This window comes from Thermobia domestica, chromosome 13, assembly GCF_964235325.1.
Source record: "Thermobia domestica chromosome 13, izTheDome1.hap1.1, whole genome shotgun sequence".
Lineage (NCBI taxonomy): Eukaryota > Metazoa > Arthropoda > Insecta > Zygentoma > Lepismatidae > Thermobia > Thermobia domestica.
Genome location: NC_137466.1, coordinates 136,468,285 through 136,482,524, shown reverse-complemented (window position 1 = coordinate 136,482,524; position 14,240 = coordinate 136,468,285). Strand labels below are relative to the sequence as shown.

General features: G+C 36.8%; 1 protein-coding gene, 1 long non-coding RNA gene and 1 other non-coding gene across 11 annotated transcripts in view; 2 read left to right on the top strand and 1 right to left on the bottom strand.

Annotated features, from left to right (window-relative positions):
- The window catches only part of LOC145668544 (cathepsin L-like peptidase), a 236,802-nt gene that overhangs the window by 171,518 nt on the left and 51,044 nt on the right, over positions 1–14,240 (bottom strand). The window lies entirely within an intron of this gene.
- LOC145668545 (uncharacterized) overlaps positions 1–14,240 on the top strand; it is a 66,838-nt gene that overhangs the window by 15,857 nt on the left and 36,741 nt on the right. For 4 of the 8 annotated variants that reach the window (XR_014128042.1, XR_014128039.1, XR_014128041.1 and 1 more), the window contains 3 exons: positions 8,158–8,257; positions 10,369–10,445; positions 14,101–14,170. This is a non-coding gene — a long non-coding RNA (uncharacterized LOC145668545). Of the gene's footprint in view, positions 1–4,693; positions 4,752–8,157; positions 8,258–10,368; positions 10,446–14,100; positions 14,171–14,240 lie in introns of all 8 variants that reach the window. The other 4 variants (XR_014128040.1, XR_014128046.1, XR_014128044.1 and 1 more) reach the window with 3 other exon arrangements.
- Positions 7,707–7,773, top strand: LOC145669336 (small nucleolar RNA SNORD31). The gene has a single exon (XR_014128195.1). It is a non-coding gene; the product is annotated as a small nucleolar RNA SNORD31 (small nucleolar RNA).

Genomic DNA, 14,240 nt, shown 5'->3' with positions numbered 1-14,240 from the left:
ACGCATTTGATCAGTAGATAGTGGATAGCTGGAGTAATTTCATCGGACTCTTGATCTTTAAATATGGCGTTCGTCTATAGATACAAAGGTGTACTTCCTACTTTGTACTTATAATGCTGTATGTGATTGTTACACATTTAATCATTTTCCATCAATAATTATACATTTGTAATTTAACTATGATGATTCATCTCATAAGTTTAAAATGAATAGTTTATTCTTATTTTAGTTATTCTGACATAGTATATCAATTTACTTTCGAAACAGATACCAAAACTTCTGCGGGTGTAGGGTATGTCCCTATGGTTACACCAATGCTAGTACCACTCCAAAAATACGTAATAAAGACTGGATTTCTTTACTTAGCAATTCACAGTGAAAAAACTTTTTTTTTTTTTTTTTCACTTCACTTTTCTCACATTGCGAAAGAAACTAGGAAGATCAGGATTTGCGACTCAAATTACCGTAAAGTAATATTTCCAATGCATTAGAATTGTATGCTATTCTAGTTTTATTTCGGCAAAACCATGTTCGGATCCCACGTTAAGCTGTGGGGTCCACTTCTGGTGCCAAAGTTCTGTGCGCGATATTAATTTTATGGTAAACAGACACCGAATGGGCGGTTCTCGGTGTTCTTCCGGTTCTCCCCTATTCATTCCTTTTCTTACATCGTTACTCAGAAATTGCTACCTAGTTTGTAGAACGATAAAATGATGCTTTAATGTGCAGTGAAAATGTTGAGCGATTAGTTTTCTTCTGTCAACCGTAAGTGCCTTCGGGCATTGCGAAACTACGAGTTAGCAATGATTGACTTTCACCCGTGTAAATAATGTTCAGAACAAGATTTTATTTTCTTAAGGTATAAGCTATTCTCTGCTCGGTGTCTGGCGCGGCAAGTTAGTTTACTTTCGTGATGGTAAGCAACCGGAAAATCAGTTCATACGCTTCGTGTATTAAGCGCATGATCATGTTTCATTGTTGACGTATTTTCAGCATTTTCACTTTATGAAAATGCTGAAAGTTTTAAAGCCTTTTCCGTAATTTTTGTTGCTGCTGTGCATATTATTCGCGGTCCCTAACAGCAACAGAAGTGTGCGAAGTGTTAGCTAGGCTTTAAAAATTTTAAGAATTCTGAATTCGTTAGGGTATTCATGCAGAGGGATAGAATGGTTCAGATTTGAAAGATGAATAGGAGGCTTTTCGTCCTAAATTTAATCACAAAACAAACTATTTGCTGAGCAAAACAATATATTCACATAAACTACATACGTGTTAGTTTCGCCAACTAACACTTTGTCTTCATCAGACACTATGAGATACATGAGAAATGTGCAGTCTTATATACAAACAAGAGCTGAGAAATCTTGCTTCTGATTGGCTCCTGGCAGCAGCCAATCCCCTTCAAGTACTCTGATTTGTATTTTTCTATACCGAGGCTTTCTATCTGTTGTAAATAATTACACACACACCTAAAAAGGACAATCTTAGCACAACTAATCTAAACTAATAATTAACCTAAATAATTAATTATATAAATATATACATAAATATATATAAAACAGAGAAACATACAATTACGCATACAATATAAGCACATATACATGTATACAAATCAGAATACTTGAAGGTTTGGCTGCTGCCAGGAGCCAATCAGAAGCAAGATGTCTCAGCTCTTGTTTGTATATAAGACTGCACATTTCTCATGTATCTCAGTGTCTGATGAAGCCAAAGTGTTAGTTGACGAAACTGTAACACGTATGTAGTTTATGTGAATATATTGTTTTGCTCAGCAAATAGTTTTTGTGTTTGTAAGTATATACAAAGCAAAGCTTCTACTTATGGAAAATAAATTATTGTTTGACTATTTGAAATGGGATTAAATGAACTGAATCCTGTTGTTTTCTATAGAGTACCGGTATAAATGATGCTTAGTTTTGTACCTGAGGACAAACCACAGCCAGCTCCAGACTGGTGCCTATCCCTGATCTGGCGTTTTTCTGTGGAATATTAAACTACTGGCTCGCTATGTTTACTCCCTTTCAATGGAAGATAAGCACGATAGTCAGTAACAGTAAATTCTAGATTTTAGATAAACTGCATTGCATTTCTCATTCTTGCTAAGATACGGTATTTCGCTGAGAATTGTCACCATTTTACTCAGGGTTGTTTCTTTTCTTTTATACACACTTAATACAACATATTCACTTGTAATGTTGGTTAAAGCAGTTACTAATTAACCTCATTGTGTTGAAAATAAACTAGGTTAGTATTGGATGAGACGAAACTTTTTTTGTTTTACTGTTTTCTCGTGTACCATACATCAATATGTAGATTCAAGATATTGTAGAAATCATATTGTATAGTGCAGGGTTTTTGCAAAGTACTATAAAATACATGTTTGCGAATAGTAAATTGAACTGCAAGTTGCTAAAATCTATGAAGTTTTACATGTAAATGTTACAAAACTATATCCGACTGTTACCCGAAATTAATTGAAAACCTTTTGAAACTGACGTAACAGTATCCGTGCATCATAATATAGATATTTGTTGTCTCGTAGGAGTTGCGGTAGCTCCGTGGTAAAGCGCTCATCATCGGTGTGTGGTGACCAACACCGTGTGCGTGGATTTTCTCGTTGTTCCCACTTTCTTTATACTATCATTATATTATAGGCTGTTTTCCTTAGCCTCGATGCATATTCGTGGAACGTTAAACTCAAATAGTTGTTCGCATTTAGATTGGTCAGCCATGTAGGCAAGGAAAGTTTGAACAGACAAGGATTAAGTTGATACGAAATGCAACGGAATGTGTTGCATAATTAAAGTTAGTTGTGCTAGTATCATGACCTTCATATGTACCCGTGGACTAAATTACATAGAACACAAGGCTTCACAAGACGCATATGTTCATAGCTCATTTCCATAATTATGCCGTGTTACAATGATCGTCAGCCACTTATCTACGAGGTGTAGGATTAAATGCATCCACAACATTGTGTATAACATAGATTATATCTATTTAAAAGATAAAAAACTGAAATAGTTAGTGAATGTTGCACCAATGTGCAATTGTTATACAAAGTAAATATTTCGACACGTTTATGATATTGTGGTGACTTCTTCATAATATTCAGTCATATCATAAGCTATCACAACTGCAGGTGATGTGGTGACATGAGCGGCCGGAGGTACGATCAGATTATTTTTCTTCAACTTTGAACTCTACTGTAAGATAGTCTTCCTATGAGAAATATTTTCATTACATGGTATAGCAAAGTTGAAGAGAAATTCTGCATTGTGATCACAGAACTTCTACTTTTGGAAAGCATCTCGACTTTGTACTCGGGATGAGTTCCAGACCAAACCATAGTGCCAAAAAACCGCAGGAGAATGGCGAGCGGAAGCGATGACCCCCATTCCTCTCGCTCCTCCACTGACAGCTCTGTAGCTGGTAAAAAGAAAAGAATTTTAATTGTGTATTACAGGTATTGACAATGGTTGTAGTTTCAGCACAACAAAGCAGGTACTAAAACACAATAATACAGTGAACAATGCTGATGATATGGGAAAAAAATTCAATTGACGGTTGTGTTGAAACTGTTACGTGAATTTATAATTATATCAATATCCTTTCCTATTTTTTGAATAAGTTTCTATCTGCAATACTTGATATTAGCCTTTAAAATATGGAAGGCATTGGCCGTGTACTAGACTAGACTTGTGTAGTATCTGAGATTTTTTTTTTTTTTTTTTTTTTTTTTTTTAACGTTTAACTGAATTTTAAATTTTCAACATCACTTGCAGTTTCACGGGGGGAGTCAAAACAAGTTTGCTACTAATATGCACTTTTATAATGTGAGTATTTAATGCTGTTAAAATTCGAATAATGAATATTAAAAAATAATAATAATTAACAGCACTAGTGCATATCTCTTCAGAAGATAAAAACCCTCGTCTTCAGTAATACAAACTTCAATCAGCGGATGTGGGGACTCTGGTGCTTTACACCGCCGATTGCTACTGATCTGGAGGCTCTAAAACACATTCACAAATACTGTTGGTGACTAACTGTTCCGCCTCCAGGTTCGAAGTATCAAAGTTAATCTTCTGATTCTGAGGATGATAATAGCAAGCACGACATTAGTTTGACAATTGAGAGTTTGTAAGGTTTGATTATACAGTCAAATCTACACCTCGAAAAACTGCCCTGACAATTATGTTATAACAATTTGAAAGCGAGTTGAAGTTTGTGAATAATGAGATGAAGACTGTGTTCCGTGACTGGATTCTGCAGCAGTCTGTTTATTATGAAAATCCTCCTCGGCACATTCACTGGGAACTCAGCTTGTTGAACCCCCAGCCTGTCACCCTTTACGCTCTACATTTTTTACATATGTGCACATCTACTTTTCTGGGTTAATCGAGTCTTTGACTTTTATTTAACGGTGGTGTCATACTCTATCCACTGTGAGGGCGGGAGGCAAGGTCATTGTCTTGGTTTCCTTTTTCTTTCGCTGTGATCTGTAAGGTATTCGCATAATTTTTTTACAATGTATCGTTAATGATGATTTAATGACAAGCATATGTCTGAAATGTGTGCTGATATTTTAAGAACTGAAATAATAGTATCTTTATAGTTGCATTACTGCGATTTCATAAAATATTTTAGGTGATTTTTAATCACGTCTTTTCAGGATATGTTGCCAAGGAGAGTGAAAAACGGATGCGGTGAGCGCTGATTCTGCACTTACGGTAAAGATGCAAATTCTGTACTCAATATAAGACTGTAGGCGTGTACCCACGTGTATGTTAGTTTCGCTGTGCCAATTATGGTCTCAGAGTTAACGCAACATATATGTCGAGTATATCGGGTGTTCTAAAAATGGCGCCCACGGACCACAGGACACTATTCCACAGGTCAAAATAAAGCGAAAATGTCATATAATTGAATGCTCTCCGGGGCCTCCTTCAGCCGCTATGGGGATTCAAAATTTCATTGTGGCAACATCGCATATTAACTTGGAAAAATTAGCATTGTCTACAAATCCATCAAACAGTTACATCGATTGTTAAGGTTAATAAGTAGTGCTGGTGTCAACGTCTATTGACTTGAACTGTCATCTGGCAAGAATAGATGTATTTGGTGGATTGGTAGATCTAATCTATGGTTCTTTATCTGCGACGTTGCCACATAGTGCAGTTTGCGTCTCCAGACGAAGACCCGAAAGATATCCGATACATATATTTTTTGATTTGACTTGTAGAATAGTGCTGTGGTCCGTCCACCGATATATAATATGGCGCTAAATTCGTTGTACAAAAGCAGAGGGGTGATTCCTGAGAGTGAAACAATCAAAAATGTTCTAGTAAGCATAGGGCGAAAACCGCGTTGTTTACGAGTTATAGGCTGCCGAAAGCGTGGGAAAACTAACTTTAAGGTTAAATATTACACAAGCTACTGAGTGTAGACGTGGTACGGCATATCAAAGAATCCTAACCTGCTCTTTCAAAATTTTCAGTTTTCAGATCTGTGCAGTGCCGGCGCAAGACATCCCCAAAGGATGTTAGTGATTACTGGACATTTTATGATGTAAATTGATTGCACAAGAATAGATAAAGGAGGTCTCACTGCCTGGAAATAGATACTAGGTGGCAGGTCAGTACTCATACACGCAGATTAAAAGATGGCGGATGAGGTAATTATCACTGCGCGTGGTTGCATACCTCCTCAAAAAGTACTAGTAAAAACGCCGTACAAGAATTCACTGGAAACGACACGTGGCTACATTGTAAAGATACGTGCAACAAAAATCGATAGGTAACAGAAAATAAATTCTGATTGCTAATCTGGTCATATTAATGACCACATCGCATTTAATGATCTGTTACTACTGCTACTGTCGTTTAGTTTGTGTTTCGTCATGTACATACTCGTCTGTCGTTCCCTCCAGTATCATTTTGAGCTCCTTTGTGGTTCATCGGTTAGCGCACGCGTCTTTGGCGTGAGGGACCCTAGTTCGATTTCCAGCTTGAGCTCATGTGGTTCGAACTCCACGTTAATCAGTAGGTCCTGTCCCATATAGGCTCACTGATGAAAGGGACGTTAATCCCAACTCTCCAGTATCTTTGCAAGAAACAACAGAACTTCGACAACTCGATATTTGTTTGGTTCTTTTGCTATCACCTTTCATTGGACATGGGTGAATGAGCTAGTTTGTTCGTCGCTTGCGGAAGAACGGGATCGACACTATGGATAGTTAAATGAATCTCCCGTCGAGGGATAGTTCTACTCGTGTGTTTCTCATCAATTTCAAAACTAAAAACTACATACTATATACCATTTCTGTTAAAGGTTATGTTCGTTTATTTGGGTTCATCAGAGGGCATTGCACCTCTAATTTGGATGTATTGTGTTCAATGACCAAAACATCGTTTGTGACATTAAGTGGGCCTTACAGGAGGGTGATAAAATATTTATGGATGTGTTCGATAAGATATAATGTACTATGTCTGTCGTACCAGTGGCGTGTGCACCTTTGTCTTGTGATGTGGGTCACGCTATAAGTCTTGCACATCTGGTAATCTTTACACAAAAATCATTCTTTGACTGAGAAGTTGCAATCTCGCTATCTTCGATTCCGGATAGTGACTACAACGGCGCAGTACAAATCTACCATTTCCGATTTAATTTAGCTTAATTTCATCACCATACGGTGTGCACGTCCAAGGCCTGTGGTTACAGAGGAGATTGAGCAATACACACGTGAGGAATTAGCAGACATTCATCTAGCATACGGGAAAGCAGATGATAATGGCAGTCTGGCACAACGGCTGTACAGACAATTTTCCTAATCGTAGAATTCCACACCACGCGACTTTCTCCAGTGTAGATAGAAGACGACGAGAAACAGGATTGCTGGAAGCACACGGCCCAATGCTGGAAGAAACAGAACCATCTGGACTGTGGCTTTCGAAGAGGACTTCTTGCTCGAGTTCATAGAAACCCTTCCACCAGCGCACGGGTAGTACCTGCTGAAGTTATTGCCCATAATCAGGAGCTAGGAACGTGCTTCACGAAAATCATATGTACCCTTTCTAGAGCCTGTAGTTTCCGAGATGTCATTGTCGAAAGGATTGGCCACGAACGTATAGTTTAAAAGAACTCCAAAGATGGCAGCACAATTCATTTGCATTGATTTTGGAAAAGACTTATTAAAATACAAAGGATTTGAACAATAATTAAAAGAAAATTTACAAAAAACTTAATCTATTTAAGTAATTTATTTAAAGTACACATAATTTAAAATTTTTGTCTTTATAAACGTGAAATCACAAATAACCGTAACTCAAAGGATTGAAATGCGAAGTTATAGGTTGGAGCTCAGGCGCCTTTGTTGCTATTGTAGCATTTTAATAGATAGATTATACCACTACACCTTAAAATACGCATCTTAGCCACTTCAAGATAATTGCATTTATATTTCGAGAGATGGGTTGGGTTTTACAAGGCTGTGCGTGGGATTGTTTTGCATGGCACATAATTTGATCCTGGTTCGAATTTTGTTTCATATCTCTTACCAATCCATTTTTTTCTTTAGTCGATTTAAAGGTTTTCCTGGGGATCAAAATAATTGTGACAATGTTGGTAAATTGACAAGTTAGTTCTTACGCATGGATGAGAACCAATTTTTAATAGTGTAGTTTTCCATTATCAGTGATGAGATTTTACCGCCCCAGTCTGATAACGGTGACTGATAGGTAATTCTGAGGTATTGGATCTACATGAAAATTATGTAAGCGCATGAGAGGATTCAAATTAACCAAAGATTAGTTACAATATCCTCTCGTGGAAGAGCTAATATTCTCCAGACATATCGGAACAAGAAGCTAATTCAGTCTTAAGTAAACAATCATGAAATTTCGTGCAGACAAATGAAATCAATATGTAATTATGTCTAAACAAAGATACACTTCCGGCACTCTAAAAATAGCTGAGAAATGCAGTATCGTTTCACATCCGCATAATCCAACCAATTCATAAATTCAGTTTTTGAACTTCTCGTGGTAACTTTTTAGAAGTGTAGGTCTGGCTTACGACACTAGTTGGACATGTGAAGCTGTTAGTAGTCTGTGATTTACAGAAACCTGTTTGTTTCAGGTATGTGGTGACACTTGATTTGGGAAGCATCGAGAACAGATGAATGGTTTTAAGATGCAGGGCGTGGTTAAGTGGAAGCAGCTCGATAGAACTTCAGAAGGTAGGGTTCTTTTTTAGTCCTGTATGTTTGCATTTACTGCCAGTAATGACATTACTCTAGTAAAGTTTTAATTTCAATCGATGTAGAATTAACATTACACACAAATTTTTACTGATTTAATACCGTAGCCTTCTATCACTAGTTTCGTCATTTAGTTGATTATTTTACAATATCTTGCATATCTTTTGTAAGTTTGTTTTTGTTTATACTATGCGCATTCAATAAGAACAAAAGGTCAGTCTTACTTATTCGTGATAGCAGCTGATATATGCAAAGTGAGCCCTATTACATTTGAGTTCTGAATTCGTTAGGGTGTTCATGCAATTGGATTGAAATGAAATGAAATTTTGGAGTTATACGTCCCACGGTTATTACGTTTAGGTAAAGGAGACTGTGATTATGAGAAATGAATGGATTGGTGGAATGAAAAACGTGGGAGGAAAGGGGAGGACCCCGAGGAAACCCACGCACACAGTGGCAATTGGATTGAATAGGTATCAAATTTGAGATATTAGGCCTTTCGTCCTAAGTTCTTGTTTAACTGTGTGAAATGGGATTAAACTTGTTTTGTATAGGTTATAAGTTATAAATAATGCTTAAGAGTCTTCATCCCGGCGAAATTAAAATACCGCTAATTTTACAGTAATTATGTGATATCTTCAAATAGATAAAAGATAATTGAAATATGGAACAAGAGCGCCCTAGACAATCATTTTGCGTGAGGTACCGTTATCACAAGTCATCTAGTGGCTTTATGTTTTTAGCTGTTTAGAAACGCGAAAATAAATGCCGATTTTCAAAATGGCTCGAAATCGAAAGCAGATAAGCGAGTCGTGATAACGGTTTCTCATGTAAAATGATATTGTCTAGGGCGCTCTTGCTCCACATTTCGATTATCTTTTATCTATTTGAAGATATCACATAATTATTGTAAAATTAGCGGTATTTTAATTTCGCCGGGATGAAGACTCTTAAGTAGGCCTGATGTAGTGAATGTGGCCTGGTGACAAACCACAGCCAGCTCCAGACTGGTGGCTATCCCTGATCTGGCGTTTTTCTGTGGAATATTAAACAACTGGCTCGCTATGTTTACTTCCTTTTAATGGAAGTTAAGCACGATAGTTAGTAACAATAAATTCTAAACTTGAAGCATTATTATTATTTATTTTTTTTTTAACTTTCCTTGTGTTACTACACATCAATATGTAATTTCAAAATATTGTAGAAGTTGTACAGTGTAGCATTTTTGCAAAATACTGTAAAATATATGTTAGCGAAATCTAAATTGAACAGCAGGTTACCAAAATCTATGAAGTTTCACATTGTATTATAAAATCACATTATTAACTGTTATCCGAAATTAAAACCATTTTGAAACTGACTCAACGCTATTCGTACATCATATTATTATAGGCATTTGTTGGCTCTGAATTGTGGTGGTTCTGTGGTAAAGCGTACACTGTCTGTGTGTTGGAGCTCAGGTTCGAACCTGCTCGCACCAAGTGGGCTTGGTGGACGAATACTTTGTGCGTGAGTTTCTTCGGTGCTTTTCTTCCCACTTCATACTACCGTTTCGTTATCACCCTCTCTTAGTCTTGATGCACAATTAACATGTATATTAGTCAAATAAAATAATAGTTCCGTTTAGGGATTTCGTCAGCTACATATGGAAGAAATGTTTGAGGAGGCAAGAGTGGAAAATTGGTATTTAATGCAACAGAATGTATTGCATTATTAAAGTTAGCTGTGAAAGTATCATGAGCTTAATATGTGTCCTGTGTAACTGGACCGTAATATTACCTGGGAGATAAGTTCTCACAAGACAAATATTCATAGCTCGTTCTCATAATTATTCCATGTTCTTAGTGATCGACGTCCACTTACCTACAGAATGTAGAAAAAAGTGCATCGAAGTATATGTATATCGTAAATTGCATCACATTTTGATAAATAGCCAGCCAGTGCGATTGGTATCGTTAGTGACTGATTGAATCTATAGAGTACAAGTTGCAGTAGTCAGCTTGTGTTGTTAGACAAAGGTAATATTTTGATAAATTAATAATATGGTACTGACTTTATGTAATATAATATAATATAAACAATATTCGCAGGTCATATCATGAGCAATTATTAACAAGACTGCTGGTGGCGGTTACAGGACTTGGGCGTGCTGAAAAGTGGGAAACATGTAAGTACAGTAACTAACTGTTCAGAATTTATAGTAAGCTTCATACATTTGGTTCTAGAGGATTGTCTGTTTCGTTATTCTAGAACGGATTTCTAAACCTGGAAAGCGAGAGAAATTCACCAAATATATATTCTAATAAAGAAACTGAACCTACGCTACAGCATGCTGTTAGTAGATTGAAAAAAGCATATTTAAGTGTTGGCCGAGTGAAAAAAAAAATCATATTTAAGTATTAGCCTGCCAATCGAGCAATCAGTTTTCAATCCTCAGTAGGTAAGTTTTTCACCTGAGTCGTAAGTTGTCTTGGCTCAGGTTCTCTAAACTAATATCGGGTACCTAACCTGTAAAAGAAAAACTGGATGAAGACGCGTGTTTTGTGGGGTTCTTGCTCTAGGAGGTATTTTTAAAGTGAGCAGACTATCCAATTCGACATTGAAAAATAAGTACAAAAACTGCGGAAGAAAGTTACACATAAGTAAAATATAAAAATGCATCGTATTAGTCTTCCCGTAAAACATACGTCGTGCACACCAAAAGGTTACGTGCCGTTTCGTTCTAATCTTCCAAGAACTAGGAAATATAGGAAACTAACCCGTGTCTATTTCTCAGCGAACTCCCTCTTTATTGATTCAGTTACCATCGCTTCGTCCAGGGATGAGCTACTGGCAAAATGGCGTCCACGTAAAGAATTCGTGAGATTTGTGAACAACCAAAGTCACTCGGGACTAAATCTGATGAGTAGAGTGGGTGTAGTCGGTGCATTGTCCATTCATTGTCACAACACTTTCCAAAAAATTGTGTTGCGTCTTCTGAAGTGGCAATTTGCAACATTTGATCAAATACTTGGTGCTCTGATATACATTGAGCGTTCGTGGAACTCAGCGAGAAGAAAATTTCCTTAGGCCCAGTTAGTTTTTAATTATTAGTTCTACTGTCTCCGTTGTTTAGCATCAGTGTATCACAGACGTCTGGCATGGTGACAAGCCTGATTTCTTCTGACAGGCAATATTAATGTCAGTTAATGCTGTTTGTGAACGTCAGACCTCTGCTCATCATTCATACTCGTTCGCCGTGCTTTGAACTCACGCACTCACTTCCTGACAAGTGTTTTCTGCAAGAGTATTATCACCACCCACCCTCCGATTGGCGATGAATATCGGCTGCACAACGTCCAGCTGCGGTAAGGAGTTTCACAATTATCCGTTGCACTTCAACCGAAAATTCCATGTCCTCGGGCAGTATCAGAAGCAATTCCCCTACTCATTCAGGCTCTGGCTCATCTGCTCCCAGCTAGTAAACAAAACCTGCACTAGTTAGAAACGAGGGATGGAGGCATCCAACGCCGCAGTTGCTTTCCTGAAATGAAGAAAGAAAAAGAAAAAAAGCACATACTTTTGATGTGCACGTCGTATAAAGTCGGGGTAATGTTTTGATGAAAGGGGTTTTCATAATTTCGAATGCAGCAATAAGTACAAAATTTGGCAGTTGGGAAAGCCTGTAAAATCAAGTGCTTTTAACTACGGAATGGGACATTGTGCACAGAAATTATAACTAGAAAAGTTGTCAGAAGTGGTGAAATACAGTTTTGAAAGTTCTTATGCCAATTTTTAGTCCCAAAATAATAAATTTTGAAAAATGTGAAAGTTTGTGTAGGTATTCCTGCAAGTTCTAAATAGAACAGAAATTGTAAAATCCTTCGTTAGTAGTATCTTGTCAGAAATCCTATGCACTGTCAAAACTTTAAGTTTCTAGCGAAAACTGTTTTGGCCTTGGTTTTGACCATTTTTTAGGACTCCTTTTGTATTTAGAGGTTTTCACATAAATAGTAATTAACCTATAAAAGGGTTAAAGTTTGTCTTAAAACGGATGCCGAGAGTATCCATTTCTATAATGAAATTTCAGATATTGACATACGATTGTTGATATTGAGTCAATCCATTCTAAGTGATCAAGCATGTGCCGCTCGACCATCTCCAAAGAATCTAGTTTTTTCATGAATGTTTATCCTATATCAGGATACTTCACCATAATTACTTTTTTACAACATCCATGGCGACATAACGGCTGTCCCTTTTTTTTTTTTTTTTTTTTCCTTCGATTTTAGTCATTGACGTTGTTTTGAATTTCTTATGTATTTGTCTACCCAATTGAAAATTGCTGGACGTCTCCATCTCATGCAGAGTTAAAACTTTGATCTCTTGAACATTTTTGCCTAAAACCACTTGAAAGGGGTGAAATCAGGGTCTACAGTAGAAACATTTTGGGACATTGAAGACATGTTTGGGAAGAGGAAGCAACTGACGTAGAGGTCTGAATTTGTGTGTGCATGTAATCCGGGGTCATAAGTTAATACAAAAAAATTTACAGACCTGTAGCTACTCCCAAGGGCCTAATTAAAAAGAAAAAAAAAAAAAAAAAAAGTAAAGTAAAGTTGGGGAATTATGCCAATTTGGCATGTTTCACTGTCCAATATCTCCAATGGGCCTGGATGAAAACATCTGAAATTTTGGGAATAGTTAGTTCTTTAGTATACCATAACACACAACAAAGCACGTTTTGTGTTTTTGAGCAGAAGGGGGTCAAAGTGAAGTATTATGCCGTCATACTCTAGGAGGTGTGTTGTTCATAAATTCAACTGGAAATTTGTTGTGAAGTATAATAAAGTAGGATCAATGGTTAGTCCAGTCAAGCTTTCAATCTCGTTTCTTTCCTATAGTTGTAACACTGCCTGAACACCCCACAGCAGCACTGGTGAAGAATGCCGCTATCAACAGAAGGCTAGGAATGTGAAAATGCATACTTAACAAAAAAAGTCCGTAAGTACTCCTTCCTCTTGCTGTTTGCTATATCAGTGATAGTCATGTTTATTCTTGTTTTAGCTGTCAACTCATGCAGGAGACAGTCGTCCTTTCGTTTGATCCACATTTCGAAGTCAGTGAACACTTACTCGCTGTGAACACTGACTGTCTCTAAATTTTTGAGTATAAATATGACCCCGGACTACATGCACACACAAATTCAGACCTCTACATCAGTTATTTCCTCTTCCCAAACATGTTTCAATGTCCAAAAATGTTGTTTTAACTCTGCACGAGTTGGAGACGTCCAGCAATTTTCAATTTGGTAGGACAAATACATGCTTATATATTCAAAACATCGTAAACGCCCAAAATCGAAAAAGAACAAAATGGCGGCAGCCGCTGCGTCGCCATGCGATGTTGTAAAAAAAATAATTAATTGGGTTTTAAGTACCCTGATATATGTTAAACATTCATGATTTTTAAGGTCGAGCGGAAATTTTTTTTTTCTCTATCACTTTGCATGGATTGACACTATTATAATTTAAGCAATAAACCAACATAGATGCGAAAGTTTGAATATCTTGACAAAATTATAAGTGCGGCTGCGACGTAACAAAAAATACAATGTAAATCTAGAAGTGAAAATGGTGCCCAAGAGAGTGGTTCGTAAAGTATTTGTGCTTATATATAAAAGATATATATAATATCTTTTGTTAATGATGATTTAATGACAAGCATATGTCTGAAAAGTATGCTGATATTTGAGGAACTGAAATTATAGTATGATACATTTATAGCTATATTATACATATTTTGTGAAATATTATATGTTCGTTTTAAACTTGTCTTTTCAGGGTATTTGCTGCCAAAGAGTTTGTATTTCGGATAAGCGGATGGGCGAGGGATCTGATTCTATACTTGAAGGTAAAGATGCAAATTCTGTTACAGAAGACTGTAGACTTGCAGGCACGTGTATGTTAGTTTAGCTATAATA